The 22,833-nt window shown below is 39.3% G+C and overlaps 1 protein-coding gene across 34 annotated transcripts in view; it reads right to left on the reverse strand.

Moving 5' to 3' along the window:
• The window catches only part of MEF2C (myocyte enhancer factor 2C), a 176,004-nt gene that overhangs the window by 124,248 nt on the left and 28,923 nt on the right, over positions 1-22,833 (reverse strand). For 4 of the 34 annotated variants that reach the window (XM_070056442.1, XM_070056427.1, XM_070056443.1 and 1 more), the window contains exon 3: positions 12,909-12,983. The exons of the other annotated variants lie outside the window; for them this stretch is intronic. The gene's annotated coding sequence lies outside the window, so the exon portion shown is untranslated. The remainder of the gene's footprint in view (positions 1-12,908; positions 12,984-22,833) is intronic. 34 annotated transcript variants of the gene reach the window in all.

A 22,833-nucleotide genomic window follows, 5' to 3' on the forward strand; every position in this document is an offset into this window, starting at 1 on the left:
CCGGATTCTGTCCCGGTTGCCCCTCTTCCAGGCCAGCTCTCTGCTGTGGCCAGGGAGTGCAGTGGAGGATGGCCCAAGTGCTTGGGCCCTGCACCCCATGGGAGACCAGGAGAAGCACCTGGCTCCTGGCTTCAGATCAGCGTGGTGCTCTGGCCGCAGCGCGCCAGCCGCAGTGGCCATTGGAGGGTGAACCAATGGCAGAGGAAGACCTTTCTCTCTGTCTCTCTCTCTCACTGTCCACCCTGTCTGTCAAAAAATAAAAATAAAATTCTGATTATACAGATCAACTTGAAAATAACTTAGAAACAGTCAGCTAAGGGTTGAATGTATAGGGCAACTGACGAAAAAGAAGTATGCTATAATTTATTGAACATGCCTTACCTGATAAATTTCCATGTCCTTCTTATCAAATGATTCTTAAAGTTCTATGTATCAAAAAAACTCACCTTGCGCACTTACAATGGCCCACTGATCATAAGCTATGTTCTAAAAACTCTACATGCAAGGGATACTAAAACATATCAATGACCAGTGAAGTTGCTTTAATGCTTAAACTAATTTGAACTGCATGCAAAAGTTTGAACTAGAATGCACATTACAAATAATGAACCCTGAACTGAAATTGTCATATCCTGTGTCAACAGCACCTATAAATGCTGTTGTCAACAGCTGGTTCAAATTGCCCAAAGAACAATTCAGGAAGGAGTAGCTTTTAAATGGATCCACATTATGGGAAAAATACTCTTCCTCTATAGTCACTGTTCATTTCCTGTATTGAAATATGATGTAGAAGCAACTTTAAGAAAGAAAGTATGGTATGCTTGCGGACTTTTTACTAAGACCAACTTCTCTTGTGTGAAATTTCTTTATTGTTGGAGTTTTAGCCCAGGTGTATTAGTAAATCTAACATTATGACAGCCGTGGATGCTTTTAATAAGTACAACCTTCCCAGCTGTCATGATCTCTTCTCTGCCTTTATTTACCTGAGTCTTCTAGGCACCGCATTTCCCTCTGTGTGTGATACATTCAGCTGATAGGAAACAAGCAATGTTGCACTTGAATCTGCCATTTCATAAGTTGTGGTAAACATACATGCTTCATCTGGTATCATCTAAATACATTCTAAATGGCAATACTAATAATTTATAGTACAGAAAATCTTTGTAAAATATATAATAAAGAATTTGAGCATTGACTTTCAACCTCTATCTTCTGGACATGTGCTTTCTGCTTTTGAGAATTTAGGTTGTAAGTGGTACAATAAAATTTGACTGCAGATTTATACCTATAATAAAGATAAAATGGACTCCACCTCTTAGGAAAGTGATACTAAATATACGGCAGTTGCCTATCATGAGAGAGAAATGATAGCAGCAATGCACTGGGGTAACTGGCATTTAAGGTGGCAAACAGAACTCATTACTGACTTACTTTTTAAATATTTTCACTAGCATAAAAAAAATTAAGCAGTAACCTCCAAGGAGGACTCTCTTTGTGCTCAACATGGGAAAAATATCATTCAAATACAGTTTATCCCTGCAAGGAGAGTACCTGTAATGCCTCCAAGGTCACTGCCAAGTTGTATTAATGGCCATGTTCAGTACATGTCAGTCACGTGTGTTAGAGCTGCCTTCTTCTTCTTTTCCTACTGCATAATGACCAGCCTCTTAATGCACACTGACAAATTGAGGTGAGTGAATATGTTTCTCCAAAATATAGATGGAAGAGCTCCTAGCCACCACTCTTCTATTTTAATTGTAACAAACATGTGCAGTGTGTATAGTCTGGCAGGAAAGAGGTTTTAAATATTCTATTTTGAAAATTGAGCCATTTTTGAAAATGGCACTTTGAATCTTAAAGGGAATTATTTGTGGCTGCATTGTGAGATTTCTTTCAAATGCACATTTGCTTACATTGCTACAAAAGCACAAAATATTTTTTAAATGTAGGAATGGCTTTGTTTTTAATCTAGAAAATGTCATTGGAACACTGAGTTAGTAACAGAATGATTTAGTATTCAATAGTTAAGCTCTATTGCAGATTTGTAATTTCCATTTATCAATATTATTCATCATTTACAGAAGAAATGTGAGTGTAGGCATATTGGCTTCTGAATACATCTAGTGACTTGAGTGTAGCAGACATATTTATGTACTTAGAGTAAAAATAGATTAACATATCTCCTCTACAGGGCTTGTATTTAAATAGAATAAATCACATCCTCAAAGAATAAATGATATTCTAGTATGTTAAAATAAGACTTGCTCGTAAGGGACATCTCTATTAAAAATTTACCACTTCAGCTCTGGAATACCAATTTAGTCCTGGTCTTGAGATTAGCAATGCATTAAAAATATCAGGGGAATTAGCAATTTCAATTCTCAATGTGGTATTAGAACTTGGTGCTGATTTCTTTGTTTCATTTACATACTTTAATTCATCAAAATATTATTGAAATGATTGGGAGAGAAAGAAGACACGAGGAAGCACTTCCCTGCTTCCATCAGCTGACCCGGACAATATTTTAAAGCTATATTTAGAAAAAGATCAAAAGAGCTGAGTGCAGCAACAATTCTCCATGCCAACTTCCTCTATTACTAGTTTTCTGTTTTGCATTTAGTAACTCATCTCTAAAATAACCATGCTTTGGGAAAAAAAGACTAATCCAGGACCTCTAGATAGAGTTTTAGCAAACTGATTAGATATCCCCAAGTTCACTGTTTCTATTTCATTTATCTCATTTACTTTCTTTGGAAGTGACCTGGCTCACAAATGCATTACAAACAAGTTCTTCAAATCTGAATTTGAACCTAAACAAAATTACATTACAAAAATAAGGTTCTAATAAATTCCACTTAAAATAAATGAATAAAAATGGACAACACAGAGTGTAAATAAACTCCGTTCTACAAACTTCCAGTTCTACCTAGAACACAGGCACAGGATGATGGAGTTAAAATTTATATATAAAATTTTAGCTGGTATTTATGCCTTTATGATCAAATATTTTATAAAATGATGTAAAACTTGTCATTTAAAAAATTCCCCAAAGAAAGGAAGCAGAAGAAGGTGATAAAGAAAATCTGTAAGATTTAAAAATATAAGGAGAATCTGTATTTGAAAGTCCAAAGTAATGGTCACCAGAACTGGTTTAATAGATGACAAACCAGTTCCTGCAGTTTTGCTGAGTGCAACTTTATAGTCATGTAGCGTTGTTTACCTTGTAGAATACCAAGTAAGCTTATGGGTTTGCAAACCAAACTCACATTTCACAACATTTCTGTCTCTCTACATAGCAATAGGCAATATGCTAAGTGCTTTACTTATGTTATATAACACTTGTTATAGTAACTCTGGTGACAATAAGGTAGATAAACGGAGGACTATTTTGAAAACTTGAGTAGTGTAACTTCTCCAGACTTTTAACCAGCTCCAGCTCCTGACTCCAGCTTCCTGCTAATGCAGACCTCGGGAGGCAGTGGTGGCAGCTCAGTGATTGGGTCTCTGCTGCTTACATGGAAAACCTGGGATGAGTTTCCAGCCCCAGCTTCAGTGCCTGCCCGTCCCTGGGCACTGCAGTCATTTCTTTCCCAGTGGATGGGAGCTCTGTTTGTCCCTTTGTCTCTCAAATAATTTTTAAAAATTGTTTTAATGTCCGAAATTCATCCTTACCTGCACTAATGAATGGGGAACACTGATAGAAAAAATTAATTTTTGTGAAAAATTCTTGAAGATCAGAATTCTGTTTACTAATGTCACTGTCCTCTGTCACAGGGTTAAAATACCCCACATCAATGAACTATTTAGAGTTCTGCATGGGCCATGTGGGAATATTCTGCTTTCTTGGAAGACAAAAATTCTTTAGGGGCCGGCACTGTGGCACAGCAGGTTAAGGTGCACCTGCAGTGCTGGCATCTCATATGGGCACCGACTTGAGTCCTGGCTGCTCCACTTCTCATCCAGCTCTCTGCTAATGCATTTGGGAAAATAGCAGAAAATAACTCAAGTGCCTGGGCCCCTGCACCCACATGGGATACCTGGAAGAAGCTCCTTCCTCCTGGCTTCAGCCTGGCCCAGCCCAGTCAATTTAGGGAGTGAACCAGCAGATAGAAGCTATCTCTTTCTCTCTACCTGCCTCTCCCTCTCTCTCTGTAACTATGCAATTTCAAATAAATAAATCTTTTTAAAAAATTCAACATTGGAGTACTTGTTAAAAAAACATACGATTGTGCCAAGCACTTTGAAAGAATTTTCAACTTACTTGTTTCTAAGTCAGTTGATTTGAAAATATAAATCCACATGTTCCAATTGTCTAGACTGTAAGACTTACACATCTAGGAGCCCACACTTATAAATTAGGCTGTTCTTCTGAATTCTACATGAAACCTGTTGTTTACTCTGCAAGGATGTGAGACTAGTTTGATAAAAGTAAATAACAGGGTCATATGCACATGATAAATATGCTGAAAATGAGTGTGTCATTTTGGCTAATCTAAAATATTAACTCTTTAAAGACCTACAATAAAAGTTTGAACATATTTGTCCTGTTTAATGTATCTAAATGTTTATATGAATCAGATAAACAAATCACCACTATTATAGTTTTATGTTCTCTGATGTTTCAGGGAAATGAAGGTTCTTTCAAGAAATTGTGTATTGTTAATCAACACATCACAGCTTACAAACTTCCAGAAATTAGCAAATCTGTAACTCCTTAGCTCCATTTTAATTTAATCATTTGAATTGAGACTATTAAAATTCCAGTAAAAGAACTTTTTAAACTTTGAAAAAAAAGTTTCTTTTAATGACTTCAGCTCAAAGGATAATGTTGGATTATGGGAATAATTATAAAATCCATTTCCTAGACCTTCCTCTCAATAGGCAAAACTCAAAAATCCTATGTGAAATTTCTTGATTATATAAGGTAAAAAGGGGAATGACATTAATCCTTTTTTGTGTCAGGCACTGCTCTATTTACTTTATACCTACGAACTGCATCCCATATTAGCTCTGTGGTATTAATTTGTCCATTTTATGGATGAAGCAATGGCAGCAAAGAGGAGTTCTTTCGCCCATAGTAAGTGGTGGTTCATATTTAGAAACTATCCAATCTGATTCCAATGTCTGCTGTTTAACTGTCATGCTATGCCTCCAATATTTTCATCAGGGACTGGTGCTGTGGTGCAGTGGGTTAACGCTCTGGCCTGAAGCACCGGCATCCCATATGGGCGCTGGTTTGAGACCCGGCTGCTCCACTTCTGATCCAGCTCTCTGCTGTGGCCTGGGATAGCAGTAGAAGAGGGCCAAGTTCTTGGGCCCCTGCACCCGCGTGGGAGGCCTAGAGGAAGCTCCTGGCTCCTGGCTTTGGATTGGCTCAGCTCCAGCTATTGCGACCAATTGGGGAGTGAACTAGCAGACGGAAGACCTTTCTCTCTCTCTCTATCTCTCTCTATCTCTCTCTGCCTCTCCTCTCTCTGTGTAACTCTGGCTTTCAAACAAATAAAATCTTTAAAAAAATAATAACTAATTGATTTATGAACAGAACACAGCTTCAGAGTAGTCACTGCGGGTGGATGAGGATATGAAGAGTCTGGAGCTGCAGAACTTTGTAGGCCGGCCACTGACTGTCAGGGCCACCACGTGCCCAGAATGGCCTTCAGTTCAACATGGAGAGAGAGGAAAGCTCCAGGCCAGGTGGGCACACTCTGACTTTCATGATCTCTACCTCAAACAGTGCACATGCACACGCACACGCACACACAAGCAGAAGAAAGCTCCAGGTCAGGTGGACACACTGACTTCTGTGATCTCTACCTCAAAGCACACGCACACACACACACACACGATTTTCAAATGCAGAACTTACAATGAATGTTAATGAACTACTTTGTTACCTTTTTTCATTATTCATACCATGACTGCCTTGTCTCCAATTCTGATATCAATCCACCTGTCTGAACAAGTGTTGGATACGGATTAAATGAATCCCCTCAGTGTGAACACTGATGTGAAACAATCCGGCCAGTTTTTCTAACTTTTAGGCTCTACATGATGCTAACATCCTATCAACTACTCTTGCTCCAAGTGTCACATCTTGGATGACCAGCTGCATGTCTAAGGCATAAAACTTCAATATTTAGTAATAACTACTTTTCCACTTTATATTTTAAAATTAAAGCAATAATTTTATGCATATATATTTGTGTGAACAGACTATAATAATGAGTACCTGAAATGATAAAATCTATTTTCAGCATCTAAAAAAGATTAAGGCATTCTAACTGTACAGGAAACGTACAGGAAAGAGTATTATTTGAGGCTTTATAATTCAATCAACACAATCAGACTCACTTCATCAGAGCTTCGCAATCTAGAATACAAGAAAATTATCAAACTACATTTGTATTTTAGGTTACAATATTTCCATAACGACAAATGGAAATTTCAATGACCAAAAGTAATTGTATTTTGGCAGTGATACATGCAGACTGTTCTACATTCCCAGCTCTACAATGACAAATAATGTTATCTTCTCAGATATAATAACATGATTAAAATAATTTTAGAACATGTACATTGAATGGAGTATTTAATATTGGTTAACAACAGATTTGAGATTTATAATATTTTTTAAAAATCACAATCTTTTATCATTCATGTCAAGTATCTTCTACATAATTAGAAAGTTCATTGAAGCTGTTTCTATTCATAAAAATAAGAAAGAACACACACCTAAATGTACCAGTAGTAGAGGTGAAAGTTGAATGAAGATGGTTCATGAGAATAATGAGAGCAGAAGCATATACAGTTACTTCCTGCAGAACACCATTCAAGGCAGTGTCCAGTTTATACGAACACTGACTTCTGGTTGTTTTAACCATCATTATAAGCAAATCTATAAAACAGAAATATTCTTTAACAAAGATTCCTATCATCAATATTTTCTTTTCCCAATGATAACGAAAATGGTGCTTCTGTTGCTCTTAAGCACGCAGGTCTAGCTGAGGTGGGTACCTAACAGGAAGCAGGTCTGCAAGGCTGGATTTGGATACCTTGAGCAAGAGGCCATCATCACACAGCCATGTCCATGGAACAGCCAAGTATCTTACATTAAGAGTACAAAGAAGGTGATGTTCTGATAGCTACCTAAAGCCAAAACATTCAAGAAATGGAGAGCTGCAAGAAGTCATCATAATTGAATGGATTCTAACAGCTGGAGACTGCTGGACTAAGTGAAATCCAGGCAAACTAAAAAGATGGTCAATTTAGAAAACAATATGGTTGAAACAGAACACTGCTAGTGAAGAGTAGAACTCTGTGATCTGAGTAGCATTTTGATTTTTTCATTCCCACCCTCCACTGATAACTAGCAGGGTAATAAAAGGCATGATTTCCCTTTTGTTAGCTGTCTACACAATGAATTTACAAGCTAAAATCCTTTCTAACATACTTGAATTCTTCAGATATTTACAGAAGAGATCAAGCTAATCAGATACTCATCATTACACAAACAACAAACCAACCAACTTCCATGAATAGATCGCATAAAGCTTAAACTCCAGACATGGCCAATAAGATGCACTAACCACAAATGTGTCTGTCACACTGGACTTCATGTGTTACAAAAGGATGTTGTCTAATTACATTCACTCGGGACATACACAAGAACCATAACAATTCACCATTTTGCATGGGGGAGAGGAACTGACAAACCAACATAAAATTTTAATTGAAGAAAGACATAGAGGCATTATTGTTTTGCACACAAAATGAGAGTATGTTTTTATAGCTATGTAAGAACCACACTTTCTAGTCACAGACCCAGGTTTTAATCTATGGGACCACCAAACCTCACCTTTCCTAGCTGCAAAATGTGTCAGAAGACAAGAAATAGATATCCTAGCCTTGAGTTTATAGTTACGATCAGTACCCCTGCGCTAGCCAGGTAGCATAGCAAATGGGATGCAAAGAGTTAGTTGAGAGACTACAAATCCTCCAGGAAATACTTTTTGAATAAAAAGGCAAAAAAACCACTCTTAAGCTCTGCACCCCTGAGAGCTTAAATTTTACCAAATTGGGAAAGATTCTTCAAATGGCTTTAGTACAAGGTGGAAGTCAGTAAACAGCATAAAGTAAAGGCTTCTGAAAGCCAGACGTGGCAACACTATCTCCACTGGGAGAAGCTCCATGGGGGAAGGACTCCATCAGCTGCTGTTCCCAGTTTTCCAGTCTCGGAATGAGGACAATTATTGCCCTTCACTCCCTTGCTTCAAACTAACTAGCCAACGTGCAACTGACTCAGGCCAGAGAGAAAACAAACTGAGTCAGGAGCAGTTCCCAAGGAGTTTACCATCTGATATGGGTTAAGGATAATTTACGTTTGTGCACTATTTGCATTTTACAATGCCACTGTCCCTATATTATGCCATTCAGTCCTTAAGCACCATGGTTCTGAAGTCACCAAAGCTGATATTCTTTCTATTGGGATATGGAAAAAGGGCGGCAATGAATCATAATTTTGGCTTTGATACAGTCTTTAGGGTTTTACCTTTGTCTTTCTGAGAACAGAGATTCATCCTAGTTTTGGTATTTATGTGAATGGAATGACACATTCCAGAACAGTCTACGTGTAGTTCACGCCCTAAAGTGGTTCTATGTTCAGGAAGGAAGAGAGCAGTGCTGTCCTTACTGAAGAAATATGAACAGGCAGAAATTTTATTAAAAAGAAACTTTGGACTCTCAGACTTTCAGTTTATTTTTAAATTGCTCTTATTAAATGCTAGAATTTCGAAGTCTTCAACACTATACAGAATACTTTAGATGCAAATGAAAATGCATCCCATATTCAGATTTATTTTCTTGACGAGTCTCAAAGTATGTTTAACTCCCAAATTATTGCATTTTTTAGAGAGGCATCATTCCAGTATAAGGGCAATTCTACCTATAGTAATAAAATGATGCATTTCTTTCAATAATTGTGAACTCTTTCTCTAAACTCTTTTTCCAAAACAACAGAATAAAAACTCAATGGGCAGGTGAACAGAGTAATTTAAAAGGCAGTGACTAAAATAATGTACTCTATGTAATACGAATCTTCACTCCTTTCAGATTTTCCATAAAGTAGCAGAACATGTGCTCAAATTATGGCGCAAGTTTGTATATGCAGAGAAAACTCCAAAGAATATTTTTTTAAAAACAAGGAAATTAATAAAACACCAACCCCAAATCTCTTTGAGTTAAATACTTGGAGTATTGCTTTTAGGCTTAAATATATTCTGCAAAAATACTCTGCCTATGAACTTAATTTCAAGAAATTTAGGCATTTCTTGATCACAAAGTCCAACCTGTGATTCTCTAACTTGCATCAACTCAATGCATACATCTCCACTCCTTGTAGAAGTCAGAACTGTTCTCCATCTTCCCTCCACTTTCCTCATGTGTCAATCATCTCATAACCAGCCTCACAGAGGAGAAATTGTAAATCCAAGTCCCTCCACCATTGTTCTCTGCCTCAAAGTACCCATCTACACTGTTCGAGGCACTTTCCCAAGCATTCCAGGGGATCTCCAAAAGAGCAAGACTCCAGAGAGATAAGCAGGAAGTGGCAGAATTCATCCACTCATACATTGAGTAGCCAACTAAGTGTGTGCCTGAAAAAAAAAATTAAAAAATGAAAAAAAATTTAAAAAATGAAAGAGTCTGGACTTGGGCAACAAACCTCCACATCTGCCTGGGACATCCAGGAGGTGTCAGCCCAGGAAGAGTTCACAAGGTGACCAAGGAGACAGCAGAATGTGGTTGATGAGGGCAAGGGGCAGGGTGCCCACCTGCCTGGGTCCTGACCTTCTCCTCCACCCTCACACATGCACACACCCTTGCCAGTCCCGTTCTCGCTGCTGCTGCTTGGGTCCCTACTCAGTTATCCTTGGGGAAATCTCCCTCTCCCATGTTCCACATGCCAGCTAAATATAACTAACAAACATTTGGATGACGCTCATGACCTATCTGTATTAAGGAAAGAAAAGGCTACTTCAAGATAAACTAAAAAGTAGGAATGCAGGAATCTTCAAGCAATAATCCTGAAGCACCAGTACATATTTGATTTGCCTAAATATCACATTGAAAGGTCCCCCCCCAGAAGGTGGTGGTGAGAAATCTGCATTTTGAAGGGGCACTGCAAACCCCCCTGAAGCCTGCATGTGGCCGAGGTCACTGTGGACATTTAGAAATTATTTTTGGGGCTGGCACTGTGGCACAGTGGGTTAAAGCCGCCGCCTGCTATGCTGGCATCCCATATGGGCGCCGGTTCTAGTCCCGCCTGCTCCTCTTCCGATCCAGATCTCTGCTATGGCCTGGGAAAACAGTAGAAGATGGCCCAAGTCCTTGGGCCTCTGCTCCCGCGTGGGAGACCAGGAAGAAGCTCTTGGCTCCCGGCTTCAGATCAGCTCAGCTCTGGCTGTTGCAGTCATCTGGGGAGTGAACCAGTGGAATGGAAGACCTCTCTCTCTCTATGGCTCTACCTCTTTCTGTACTCTTTCAAATGAATTAAGTAAGTCTTAAAAAAAAAAAAAGAAATTATTTTCATTACTTACACAAAAATTCCACCTTCAGCGACAGATTACCCTGGCTAAGCATCACCCAGTGAAGGCAAACTTGAACAATGCAATCCAGTTATATGTATTACAATACTCATGAGGATTCCTATTATTTTTAAAATATTTATTTGAAGTAACGGTGGTTTTTTGTGGGTTCACATGAGAAGCCAACAACCATTAATAAAAACTGCTCCCGTGAAAAAAACAAATCCTGCATTAATTTTAAAACAGACTTCTGGGACACAATTATTTGTAAGTGGGATATGACTGCATTATTGGAGACACAGTGGTCTATCAGAGCCTAACGCTCAAAGAGCGAGGCACGACTCACTTGAGCTATCCCTTTAAGATCCGGCACAACCGCTGGCTCCTCAGTGAGCTATTTCCAGAATGCTCAGACGAGTAGACTGGGCTTTTTATTTCCTGTGTTATCAAAAATGTAGAACCAGCATGCCAGAGAAATGAAGGAGGATGCACACGAGAGTCCCTGTATTAAGTAACTAAGAATTGCAGTGTTCTATCACAGAAAGAAAGCACTTCTTTTTTCCAGTCTCCTGCATAATATCCCAATTCAGCTCACAGCACACAGAATATTATATAACCACTGCTCCTCCATCCTAAGAGAAGCCAACAGTTTGAAAATCAGACTGGTCTAATTAATTGTACACAATGGGAAGGTAGTCTCAGAGAAAAAAAAAAAACCTTCTCTTTGCAGATAGGATGTAGATAAAAAGCTGACAATCACAAAGCCTTCAGATGTAAATACATTTGCTCATTTAGGAACAAGTCCCCCCCCCCCCCCCCTTTTTTTTTGGCGGAGAGAGTGAATTCAGTAATGCCCAACAGAAAATATGTTTAGTTTTTTTTCTTTTAAAGATAGGACAAACGCATGTGACACTAATACGCTCCTTACACATCTTGATAAATTGCTGTGGAGTGTTCATGGTGAAATTTGTGAAAGCCTATAGGTCTCACTCTTTTATTAAATACATTCTGCAAGTAGGATGTAATGGAAACAACTTTCATTTTTATGGCCGATTGAACATTCTAGAAACACCCCTGAAACACTAGGTTCTACAGGTAGGAAAGAAAAGCATTTACATAATGGAAATACATTGCATTTTACTGTCAGCCCAACATTCTGAGGATGGAGAGTGCCATGAAATTTCTCATGACTAAAAGACCAGTCCTTCCCCTGCGCACATGGACAGGTGAATAAGTGAATCAAACACTCACTTGCTGTGTTTCTGTCTTTTCTGAAGTAAGGAAGGTCTTTGGCCACCTTGTCCTAGTTACCCGGAAGCCACAAGCCACACCTACTGGGCACCATGGTGGACATGTCCCTTGCATTCTCCCACTCCAGAATTACAAAACTAAAGTGTATTTTGTTGCTTTGTTTTGGGAAGCTGCAATTCTTTTCACCTTAAAAAAGAAATGCCATATTCTAGAACATGCCTTTCAGACACAGTCTTGGGTCAAGTGCGCATGCCAACCGCAGCCAGGCCAGGGCAGTCAGAACTCGGCCAGCCCCTACAACGTGTGTGACATGTGTGAGATCCACAGCCATCCTGCTCAACTCCAGCTTAAGTACAGCTTCCAATTTGCTGTGGTTGGCATGACCTAATTTTGGCTTGCAAGGTACATTTTCCCCCACTCTGGGTTTCACTGACTAAACATTGAAGGAAAAAAAAAATATGTTCTTAAAGGGATTCTCACTCTTCCCTTTCTTCAGGAAATTTAGGGAATTGAACAACTGTTGGCAGCTGGCTAATTCCCAAACTAAAGTCTTTTTCTAGACGCGCCTACATCTTGACCCCTCATGCCAAATATTTTCAGCAGTCTATTTATAAAGTTCATCACTTCCCCTGTTACTTCATCTCTAGAAATGCCAATAATTTAGGAACTGGAATGGTGCAGCTGGTCCCATAAACTGGGAAAGGAAAGATTCTTGGAAGAGATCATCTTCTTGCTATAATGTAAGGAATCAACTTATTTTCTTCTCAATTCCCAGAAAAGAAGAATGTTAATGTTCTGTATTTAGTGTTCAAAGATGTCTCAAAGTCTTAGAGTTTGGGTGTTCTGTTAATAGTTCTTAATCCTAATTACATATCTGAATCACTTTAGACATAAAAAACAAACAAAACACCTGTTACCTAGACCCAAACTAGACTAGCTCAATTGGAATCCCTGGGACTAGTTTCCCCACGCTGTTATTTTTTAAAAGCTCTCCAAGGCTCAAATCTGAAATCCACTGTAATCAACTCTCTTAGAAATAAGTCATCCCAGCACAGCTATGTTGTACCATGATCTCACCTGGATTGTAGCTATGTTCCTGAAATGTTCTAGACTCTCCATTCACGATCCGATTCACCTGCGAGAGCTTCTTGGCTGTTGGTTAAGTGAGAAAGAAAATTCATCCGCATAACTTTGCTGACTCTCAACAGATTAGTTACAATCACAGAGAGCCCTGCCCGTCTGAGATAACACAGGCCTGATCGTATGCTCCTTTTCTGCAGAACCAGAACTGGGGGCTCTCAAAAGCTTAAAAATCAACTGTTTTCATCTGATCTTTTTGACTCTCTGGATGGTTTCCAGTTGTATTTTTAAAAAAACTCTGAAGCCATTCATTGTAAATCTATAATAGTTAACCAAGTTCAGTGCTGTACATCTGATTTGCTCAAGGGGATACCTTTCTAATTCCATGTGCAATGTTGATGCATTATCTACTAGAAGTCAAGTTCACCACATCTGATAATCTCCAAAAAAAAAAAAAAAAAAAGGTCAATCCGTGAGCTCCAAGTTCTCAGGCTTTCATAATTAATTTAACTCTCTACTGCGGTCACGAAATGATACCATCAAGCAAAGCAGCCCAGTCCCTCGCCCTGGTCCTGGGATGAAACTGGGTTCACTTCATTCAGAATCTGCTTTGTAGAAGTAGTGTCACCACCAGCTGCTGGCAAAATGTGGCTTACAGACTTGGAACTGTGTTCCATTATGGCATGGAGGCCATCCCCCAGCCCCATTCCATAAAGCTGGACAGTTCACTTCACAGTAATGCTTCCTGCGAAATAATAAAGCATTTTTCTACACAACTTGTGGAGCTAGTATTCCTACTTCCTCATCACTGCTTTGCCTTTCCTGTCTTCTGTCATTTTTACATCTATTCTTACATGCACACGTATTACAGATGGAGTGCAACAAGGAAGGGAGAAAGTTCACTCTCTGGGATTCTGAGTGTCTTAGCACTCCGTGGCTTGCTGTGTCTTACAGACTTATTCCCTTCTATCACAGCACTTTTAATAGAGTTCCGACAAAATACACAGGATTTTTTCCTAAGGGTATGACAGCCCTCAAACACTTTTATTTATTTAGTTTTGCTTTTTTTAGAACGAGAGGGGAAAAGGAGAAGTACCACTTGAAGTTCTCCTACATTCCTTTCCGTAAGAGCGGAAAGTGGAGTCTCCATCTATGAAGCGGTACCTACCGCTGCTCTCGGCTCTCATCCCCAGCTGTTGCTGGCTCCCCAGACAACGCCGTGGGATGCGGGGGAGGCATCCTCCTTCCTCCCAGCTGTGTCTAGGAAACGGGGCTGAATGGGAGTGGAGGAGGATGAGCCCTCCACCTTCCCTGGGGACTCACGGTAGAGCCATTTCTGAGACACACCAGAGCAGGTGAAGGGGTCAACTCCGCTCCTCCTTACCTCTGCAACCATCTACGCGGCTTCCTGAGCTATTCCCCCTCCCCCCCAATTCCAGCAGAACTGGAATAATCACATTTAAGATTCACGTTAGGTCTCCCTTCTACTCAAGACTGACCTGGTCAGCCACCTGGAGACAGTGTTCAGATTCCTTCACTCCAGTGTGCACCTGCCACATACCTGCACTATAGCATTCAGCACCTTACATTTATAGCTGCCCCTGGGGTATGCACTGCCCTCATGGAACTGATTTCTCTCAGGGACAGAGCCTCCATCTGTGTACCCACTCATTACACACTTAGTGAATAAACTAACCGATACATTAGTACGTTCATGGTTGATGGCCAAGGACAAGTGTTGGGAAACAGCAGTGGATATTTTATGGGCAGGGCCCTGGGTAGTTTGCAAGTTATACGCCTATTTGTCTCTGTAACTTTCAGTACACCCAAGTTCAAGAGTCACATCTAACTTCTTTTAATTGGTGCTTCTCAACCCAAGCTTTATGTTAAAGCACCCAATGCAGTGAACCTGGAGTGAGGACCCAGGCATCGGTGTTTTCAAAAGCGCCCCCGGCAGCCAGGGTTGAGAGCCATTGATCTCAGTGTACACAGAAAACTCCATGCTTCCAATCTCCAGGCTTCTCGCTCATCATACACCCAGGAGCGGCTCCCTGCCTTTGAATGGCTTGTGTTGGTGAGAAAGTGTCAGTGGCTGACTACATTTTTGGAAAAGGCTTTAGAAATGCGGTTATTAGCCCCATCACGGTCCTCTCTTGGAAACGCACAGAACGAGCCGACAGCTGTGACCTCCTCCTTAGTCTTGGGGCGCTCTAGGCCTTCCTAGTGAAACTTACTTCCTGTACATTTAATTCAAATGGTTACTAAAAATAAAGTTAGTGTCTTATGGGGTCTTAAGAGTATGTTTTACAGTTGGAAGTCTCCAACACGAGGGAATTCAAACAACTCCAGACAAAATTACACCAGGAAGTGGACAGAACTGGCCTCAGTGGTTTTGCCTGAAAGAGAAGAACAAAGGCCAAGCAGCCACACAGGCACAAGGCCCTGGAAACTCGCTGGCCGTGGGCACCGCAAAGTGACCCCGAGGTCACTGGAACCGATGAATTCCCCATAACACATTGAGTCTCCAGCCCTTCAAGTCCCATTTCCAATAAAAGCATTTTTAAGGACAGAGCACATGGATTATTTTGGTGTTTGCACAGTAATCCAAACAAGCATTTCATTCTCTTCTACAGTGAAGCTGAGCGGAACCAAAGGCAGCTTCTAAGACGAACTGTGGAAATTTGGCCAGGAATCCATGACTTCAAGAATATGGCAACCATCAAGCTTATCCATTTGGCAACTCAGAAATAGCTGAGTCCCGTCTGACCTCCGCCAGTCTCTGTCCCTCCTTCTAGTTAGCAGCCCGGCAATACTTGCATGGAAAAAAACAAGGAAACTGTTTATCAGAGGAAAGAAAGTTCATATTGTTTCTCACAGTAAAAATTCTAAAAATGATCCTTTCCCCTTTTCAAAGGGTCTTTTCCTGAACCCAGAAACATTCAGCTAAAAACTAAAAGCCATGCACTGGATGAATTCGCCTGGTCTACTCTCTCCTCGTTTTCCAGTATAACACGACCTGTCCCAACTTGGCAGTTTATTCCGCACCCATCTTTGGCTTTAAGATTTTGTTGTTTGTTTTCCTTTTTTTTTTTTCAACTGCAAAGAACAGGTTAAACGGCACGCTTGAATTCAAATTTTCCAGGATACTCATCCTCACTAATTAGATTAACTGAATAGCGCCTGAAATCCATTTAATATCCGTTTATGGACTCTGTCAGACAGCTCGCATTGTTAACTCACAACTATACAAATTACTAAGTCTTGCAGTGAAGGTTAAAAAATTAAAGCAGCTCAAGAAATAAGAAGCCAAAGGGAGGTCACAGACAGGGATGACACAGCTAAATGCCCACATTTCAATGAAGGCTAATATTCTAACAGGAAACGTGTATTTTCACAAATAGCAAAAAGGCGGTGCTTGTGAAAAGAGAAGCTATCAGATAACTTGGACAGAAAGAACATATTTTATCAGCTGATAATATGGGACTATATCACAGACCAAATTCACTTTTTTAAAACAAACAAAGTTACACATAGTTATAATGCCATTCTGAGATTACTGAATACTATTCCCCAGGATGCCAAGCAAAATTAAGATTCCAAAGGCAAGTCTGTCCTTTTTCTGACATAAAAGATGAGACAATGTGAATAAGATTTTGGCTTAGGACGGAAGAGAGTGGGTTCTGACTAGCTGGGATGCAGTTCAAGTTCTGCCATAAAGTGAGGGACTTTGGATCTCGACAGCATCCATGTCACTAAGTTTTGCAAAGCAAGTGAGTTAACGCATACGAAGCGTCAAGCTCTTAGAACAGTGCCTAAGCATAGAGTAAGCTCTCACAAAATGCTAGCTGTGACACTGTTGCCTGAAAATAATTCTCATTAAGACTTTGAAATTAATAAGACAAGCTTTTTGCACACATTGTAAAAGAGTTTTCAGAGAGATCCTGAGTAGTGATGCTGGTGACAAGTGAAAGCAGAATTGCTAAGTCATACTTGAGTATCAATTATATTTATAGAGGATCAGTCCTACTTCCAACCACCAAGCCAGCAAGAGTTGAAAACCAACTGGTCAACATATGTTGATGCAGATGGAAAAAGGCTACAACTGTCTTTAAATCGTCTCAAGAAAGCCGAGTGGAGAGCCTTCTGGTCAGTGCAGTCCATCCTATAATTATGTGTGCAGCGAGACCCTTTGATGGGTTTCTTAGTCTATGAATAATACATACTGTGGGCACAGCTTCATAAAAATAATCTGCCTTTGCTCCAAAAAGACCTATGACTAAGCAAGTGCAAAGGAGGGGTTACCTCCCAACCACCCAGAAGGGCGGCGCCCCTACCCTGCTGGAGAGGGGCAACTGACAAAATTCTAGAAAGTATTTTTGAGATACAATACTTCCAAAGTTCCGATCCTGGAGAACCAGGGAAATCTCACATTTCAAAAGTTCCCTTTCCTTAATTTTTAAAAATAAAGTTGGGAAGATTTGTTACTTTTTTAAATCAGGCATTATTAAACAAGAGAACGTACTATTTACAAGTATTTCACAAGATGAAATCTATTTCCATAAGTTCTGTGAATCCTGCTAAAAGGAGTGAATTTTGTCTCTAATGAAAATTCAGAATTGTACATTTTTATACTTTGAGTGATAAAGGATTTTAAGGATTAGTAATTCTAGTTAAGTATAACTAATTTTGTCAAAGGAGTCTTATCTTGAAATGACCTTACGTATATCCAATTATAGTAAAATTTAAGATTCTGCTGGTTCTCCATGCCTATGTGACCCTCATAGCAAGGCCAAGTCGGTTCTCTTGTAACAACTGTAATTCTCCCTCAGTCCTCCTGTGATGATAGCTTTCAAGGGAAGAGGAAGAGACCACGGAATTTGACCAGAACAATCTTGAGTCCTTCACCATCTATGATTCTTGGCCTTTTATGCCAAGAGCAATTATTTGGGATTAACAGAAACTAAGCAATTCAAGTACCTACAGATTACAAAGTAGTTACTGGACAGGTAAAACCATGACTAAATTAGAATGTGGGCAGGAAAAGTGAACTTCAGACCCATCCTTTGTGACTTGTCTTCAATCTGCGTGCTGTGTTCACAACATCAAAAGTATTAGAAAATCAACACAGGCTGTGTATGTACACATGATAATATTTAAAGTCTAATGGACACCAATTCCTTTGTCTACAAACTAAGAAAACCTACGCTAATAATTACATGATACAACCCCAGAAAGGTAACTTAGTGATCATTGGATATACAATGACAACAAAGGTCAAACTGTAAATTATTTTCTTGCTAAAATGTGCAAAGTTGTTTCAAAAAGGCCTTAATTTATATTGCTCAAACTGTCTATGTGACACTCCATCAGTTTTGTATTCAGAAAGCTTTGACACATTTATGCCTAATGTAGTTCATAAATTTTCTTTTTGTAGAAATCTAACCTTTGTTTTCCCATACAAACACAAAGTTTCATTTGTATCAGTTATAATTATTATAGTTTCTTAATCTGAATTTTTAACATCAAAATTGTAACTGACAAAAACTTGAGTTTCCTGAATTTTGCATTGTTCTCCAAGTTAGAAATTACTTAAATCCTAAAGCTCTTATGTACACTGTAAAGTCTCCAGTTCTCAAACATTTAAATACCATCTACTGTACACAAAATGCTAATGTGTCTATTTATCTGCAGGAGGATATCTATGTACGTATTCTTACATGTACTTCAATCTTCAAAGCCTACTACCTTACTAAGCTCATTGGCTCAAGAATTAATGCAACTTCCATTGCTCAATTTTTTTTACTTATATATAACCAAAGAAATTACTTTATATGTAAAAAAAACAAAGTAAATTACTAAGAAAAATTGGTAAAAACAGAATTTAAAGAACAGAAACTAAATTCAGAAATATTTACTTACTGCATTTTTAAAATGTAAACATTTACAAAAGAAAAATGTCACATTATTTTGCGAAAGCATAGTTTATCAAGTGTCTCTGCAGGACATAAGAATGTATGTGATAGCTTAACCCCTTTTGGTTTAATTTAATGGTGTCAAAGACTTAGGAAAATCGCTGTTATCTATGAGGTTGGACAACTGGTAGAGTAGGACCATACCCTAAGTATTCTATCACAATGTGTTTTTAAGCAAAACCTTGATTCCAGTGGGTCAGTCAGTTTGCTTCTAGTATGAGCGTAAATTCGTTTTTAATGATTACAATAAATTTCATAACTGGAAATGCGATAATTGCATCCAAAAAAGTTTGGTTTACTTTAACCATCCTTATAAAAATCTACTCTTCCGCGTAAACACAGTCCATTTCAACCTTAAAGATGTTCGTGAACTTTTAAAATTTACTTTTTGATGGGAAGTAAATATTTGGTCAAAAATACATTTGGAAGAAAGCTTCTGGTCTTTGAAAATTATAAAAGTTTCTTAGAAATCTCTTTGGGGCTGAATACAATAAAACTAGGGCAATGCATATATTCTCAGTTACTCTTTAAAAAAACCTGCAAAAGTGACTACAGTGGCATGTTCTGACACATTCTTTTCATAAACCAAGCCCTGTTAGTGACAGCGGAACAGATTGTGTGCATCTGCTGGGAAGGCGCCAGATGACAGTGGGAAAACGCACATGGATACCTTGGCACAGCAAAGGAAAAATGGAGAAAAAAAGACCTGGAAGAGAAAGTGCTCAACTTTAATTGAAACGTTCCTTCCAACATGATGAACACCATCCAACCACCTCTTGGAGCCTGTCAATTTTACATAGAAGAATGCATTTGAAAAGGGTTCTTTGTAACATAGAGCTGCTTCGTCCCCTACCCGCACTCAATATTGACTCAGGTTTTGGATTATTTTTTTCGAATTACGGCAACTGTCATAGGCATTAGGGGAGACAGAGGCCAAAGCCCCCTGCTGCAGCCTGGTACAAGAACATAAAACTTCTCAAAACCCTTTCAGGTTCAAGTCAAATTTTAAATATCTGGGTTAAGTTTTTGAATCCTGTGAGTATCATACTGCCAAGTGCTAAAGATGCCACAATTCAAATATTCTGCATTGTGACTATTGTGGAAGGTGCTTGCGTTCAATGGTGCTATGGTATTTTATTTTATGCTGATCAACCACCGTATTGTTTAAGCAGTTGGCTCAATAGTGGTAGAGGGGCCCACACATACAAACAAATGTGCTTCTATAAATCATATCGGGAGGTTCTCTTAGATGCTCTGATTACAATGAAAATTTATTCTATACAGTAGACAATGCAAATTTTAAACTGGAGATGAAGTTGTTTAATAGATTAGGAGTCTGACTGAAGCAGCTGCATTCAAAAAAAAAAAAATTCTGGTGATTAACAGCCATTTTCCAGTAATCATAACCCTGGAAACAGCTACTAAGTAGGAGGAGGGGGTTGCAGATGGGAATAATTCTCTAAGCCCATGTGCCTTCCAGGGCTCCATCATCTTCATGCAGACTTATTATTATTATTATTATTTTTAAATTAAAGCTTTTAGAGGCATCCTTGATTGCAGTGCTGGGAGCTGTCCATGCTGTTTTGCCACAGGGAAGTCCCCTCTGCGAGTATTCCTGCACTGAGCACTCTTTACCCAGGCATTAAAACAGGCTTAGACAAGAGAGCCGAGATGCAAGGTGCACACTGGAGGGGGTTTATTCAAAAGCACAAGAACAATTTCAAGTGGTCGTAACCTCCCTCCCCCAGGCTGTGTACACTGGGCAGGCCTCACTGGCATTACCTGTCACCCAAACTATGAATTGTTTTTGAGAAATTAAATGAATATGAAAGCTGAAAAAAAGTGCTGAGCAGTTTCTTATTTCAGAAATATTCCCATCTGCATCCACAACCCACCTAAATTTTATGACTTGTTTGATCAAAACGTGAGGTAAAATTCTGCACTTTGTAGTTCTTCTCACATGAATAGAAAATATCCCAATTAGGTTCATTTGTTCATAATCTCAAAGTGGATAAGCTCCGATTATAATAAATAATCCCTCAAATCAGGGAAAACAGGACAAGAGCAGTGCCATTTATTTGACTTTATTTTTTAACTATTAAAATAAAAAATGTATTATCTTTCTGGGCTACATGTTATTCTTTTACTCAACAAAGTCTACAGAATACCTATTATATGCAGAAGTACCTGTGGAGCAATACAAAGATGGGTAAAATGACACCCATCCTTCATAAGTTAATTCTAGCTCCACATAAAGCAAAGTTGTACAATAAGAAAATTAAGCCAGCAATACTAATGTTTCCTTCAAAGGTGGGTAATGCCAATGCTAAAAAGAAAAAAAAATAGCTTTCAAATTCTTTCTAAGTCTTTCACTATTAAAATCACCTAATAACTCCATGCACATCAAACACTTGCTCCAAAATGAACTTTTATTAAAACTAAGCAACAGTCTATCTGGAATTCAGGACTTTCAATAAATGACTTTTAAAACTCATGGATGAAATTATTTCGTTCCTTGGTTCCATTTCTAGTTCTAAAAATAATAGGATATTTATTGAATAACATCTGATCTGTGAATGGTTTTGATTTTCCTAGGGAAAGAAGTATCCGCTACTTAGCAATCATTAGAATTGACCTAACACAGCATCAAAAGTCAGACTTGCCCCGAAAGTGACCTAATTGTAATGGTCTGAAAGTGTTACTGGAAAAAAAAGTTCAAAATAATTATCCTACCAGATATTCCTAAGTGAACATCATTAGCAGGAAGATAAAATGGTTAAAATATAGTGTAGTTCTACGACAATAATTTAATAATTTCTCATACTTTGTGCGTTTTATGCTTTTATATGCAATACTCTACATCTGCACAGAAACACTAAGACGTGGGTGCTATTATTATCCCCATTTTACAGATGCTGAAACTGAGGCTTTCTGTGGTTAAGCACCCTGCATAAAGGCACTAACCAGCAAAGGGGAGGTGGGCTTTCGAACCGGTTCTGGGCACTGCTGTTCACCTTTACTCTCCACTCTGATGAACATGTTTGTCTGAAAGACTTGCATGTATAATCAGAGGATATCAAGCATGGCAGTGGGTTCTTTAAGCTTTCTGTTGGCTTAAATAGTTTCCTATTTCTCTTCCTTTCATGCTCTCTGTCTCTCTCCCCCACCCCATACACATGCACTCACACACACACACACACACACACACACTCCCCTTGGAGTTCTGGCTCCCCACTCCACAGAGCACCAATGAAAGCCATCACTTGGTCCAACTCATCCAATACCTGGTCCACCTCCCGTGAGTTGACCATGCTGCGCATCTCCACCCTGGATAGGCCACCCACAGACTCTCAAGGTGTCGGTGGCTCTTACAGAGGCTCTGTCCTGTGGCCCCGGCTGTCTCCCCCATCAGTATGTGGAGCTCCTTCATGCTGTGATGAGCCACATCAGTCTCTCCAGGGTAAGGAGATAAGTTAGCGCCTGAAACAACTCTAGGCTCTCACACATGGCATCGAAACAGTTAGGAGTGCACTTGCTTTCACTATGCCAAATACTTTGAAGCAAGAAAAAGAAACTCAGAAGATAATAAAAAAAATGAAAAAAGTAGGGCGAAGCCAAGAATTCTTTGATTTTTTTTAAGCTGTAAAATGGGCAGAGGGTTCAAATCGTGGGGAGAGCACCCACTCTACCTCATGCGAGATCAGTCCTCCAAGGGACAATGCCCAAACACGGCAGCCCTGGGCCCACAAGGGCACTGTCTCCTATGCAGCCCTTTGCGAACCTATTAACGTCATGGTGGAAATTTCTCCTTGGTTTATGTAAGGGGAGAAAAATTCAAACATGCAAGAAGGGAAAAATGCAGTTAAAATTATTTCCTTAACCTCTGACCTACACAGAGCCTGAGTGTGCTTCCAATAAATACTGGAAATGAACAAACAGATACATTAAAA

Source organism: Oryctolagus cuniculus, chromosome 14 (assembly GCF_964237555.1).
Source record: "Oryctolagus cuniculus chromosome 14, mOryCun1.1, whole genome shotgun sequence".
In the NCBI taxonomy this organism is placed as follows: Eukaryota; Metazoa; Chordata; class Mammalia; order Lagomorpha; family Leporidae; genus Oryctolagus; species Oryctolagus cuniculus.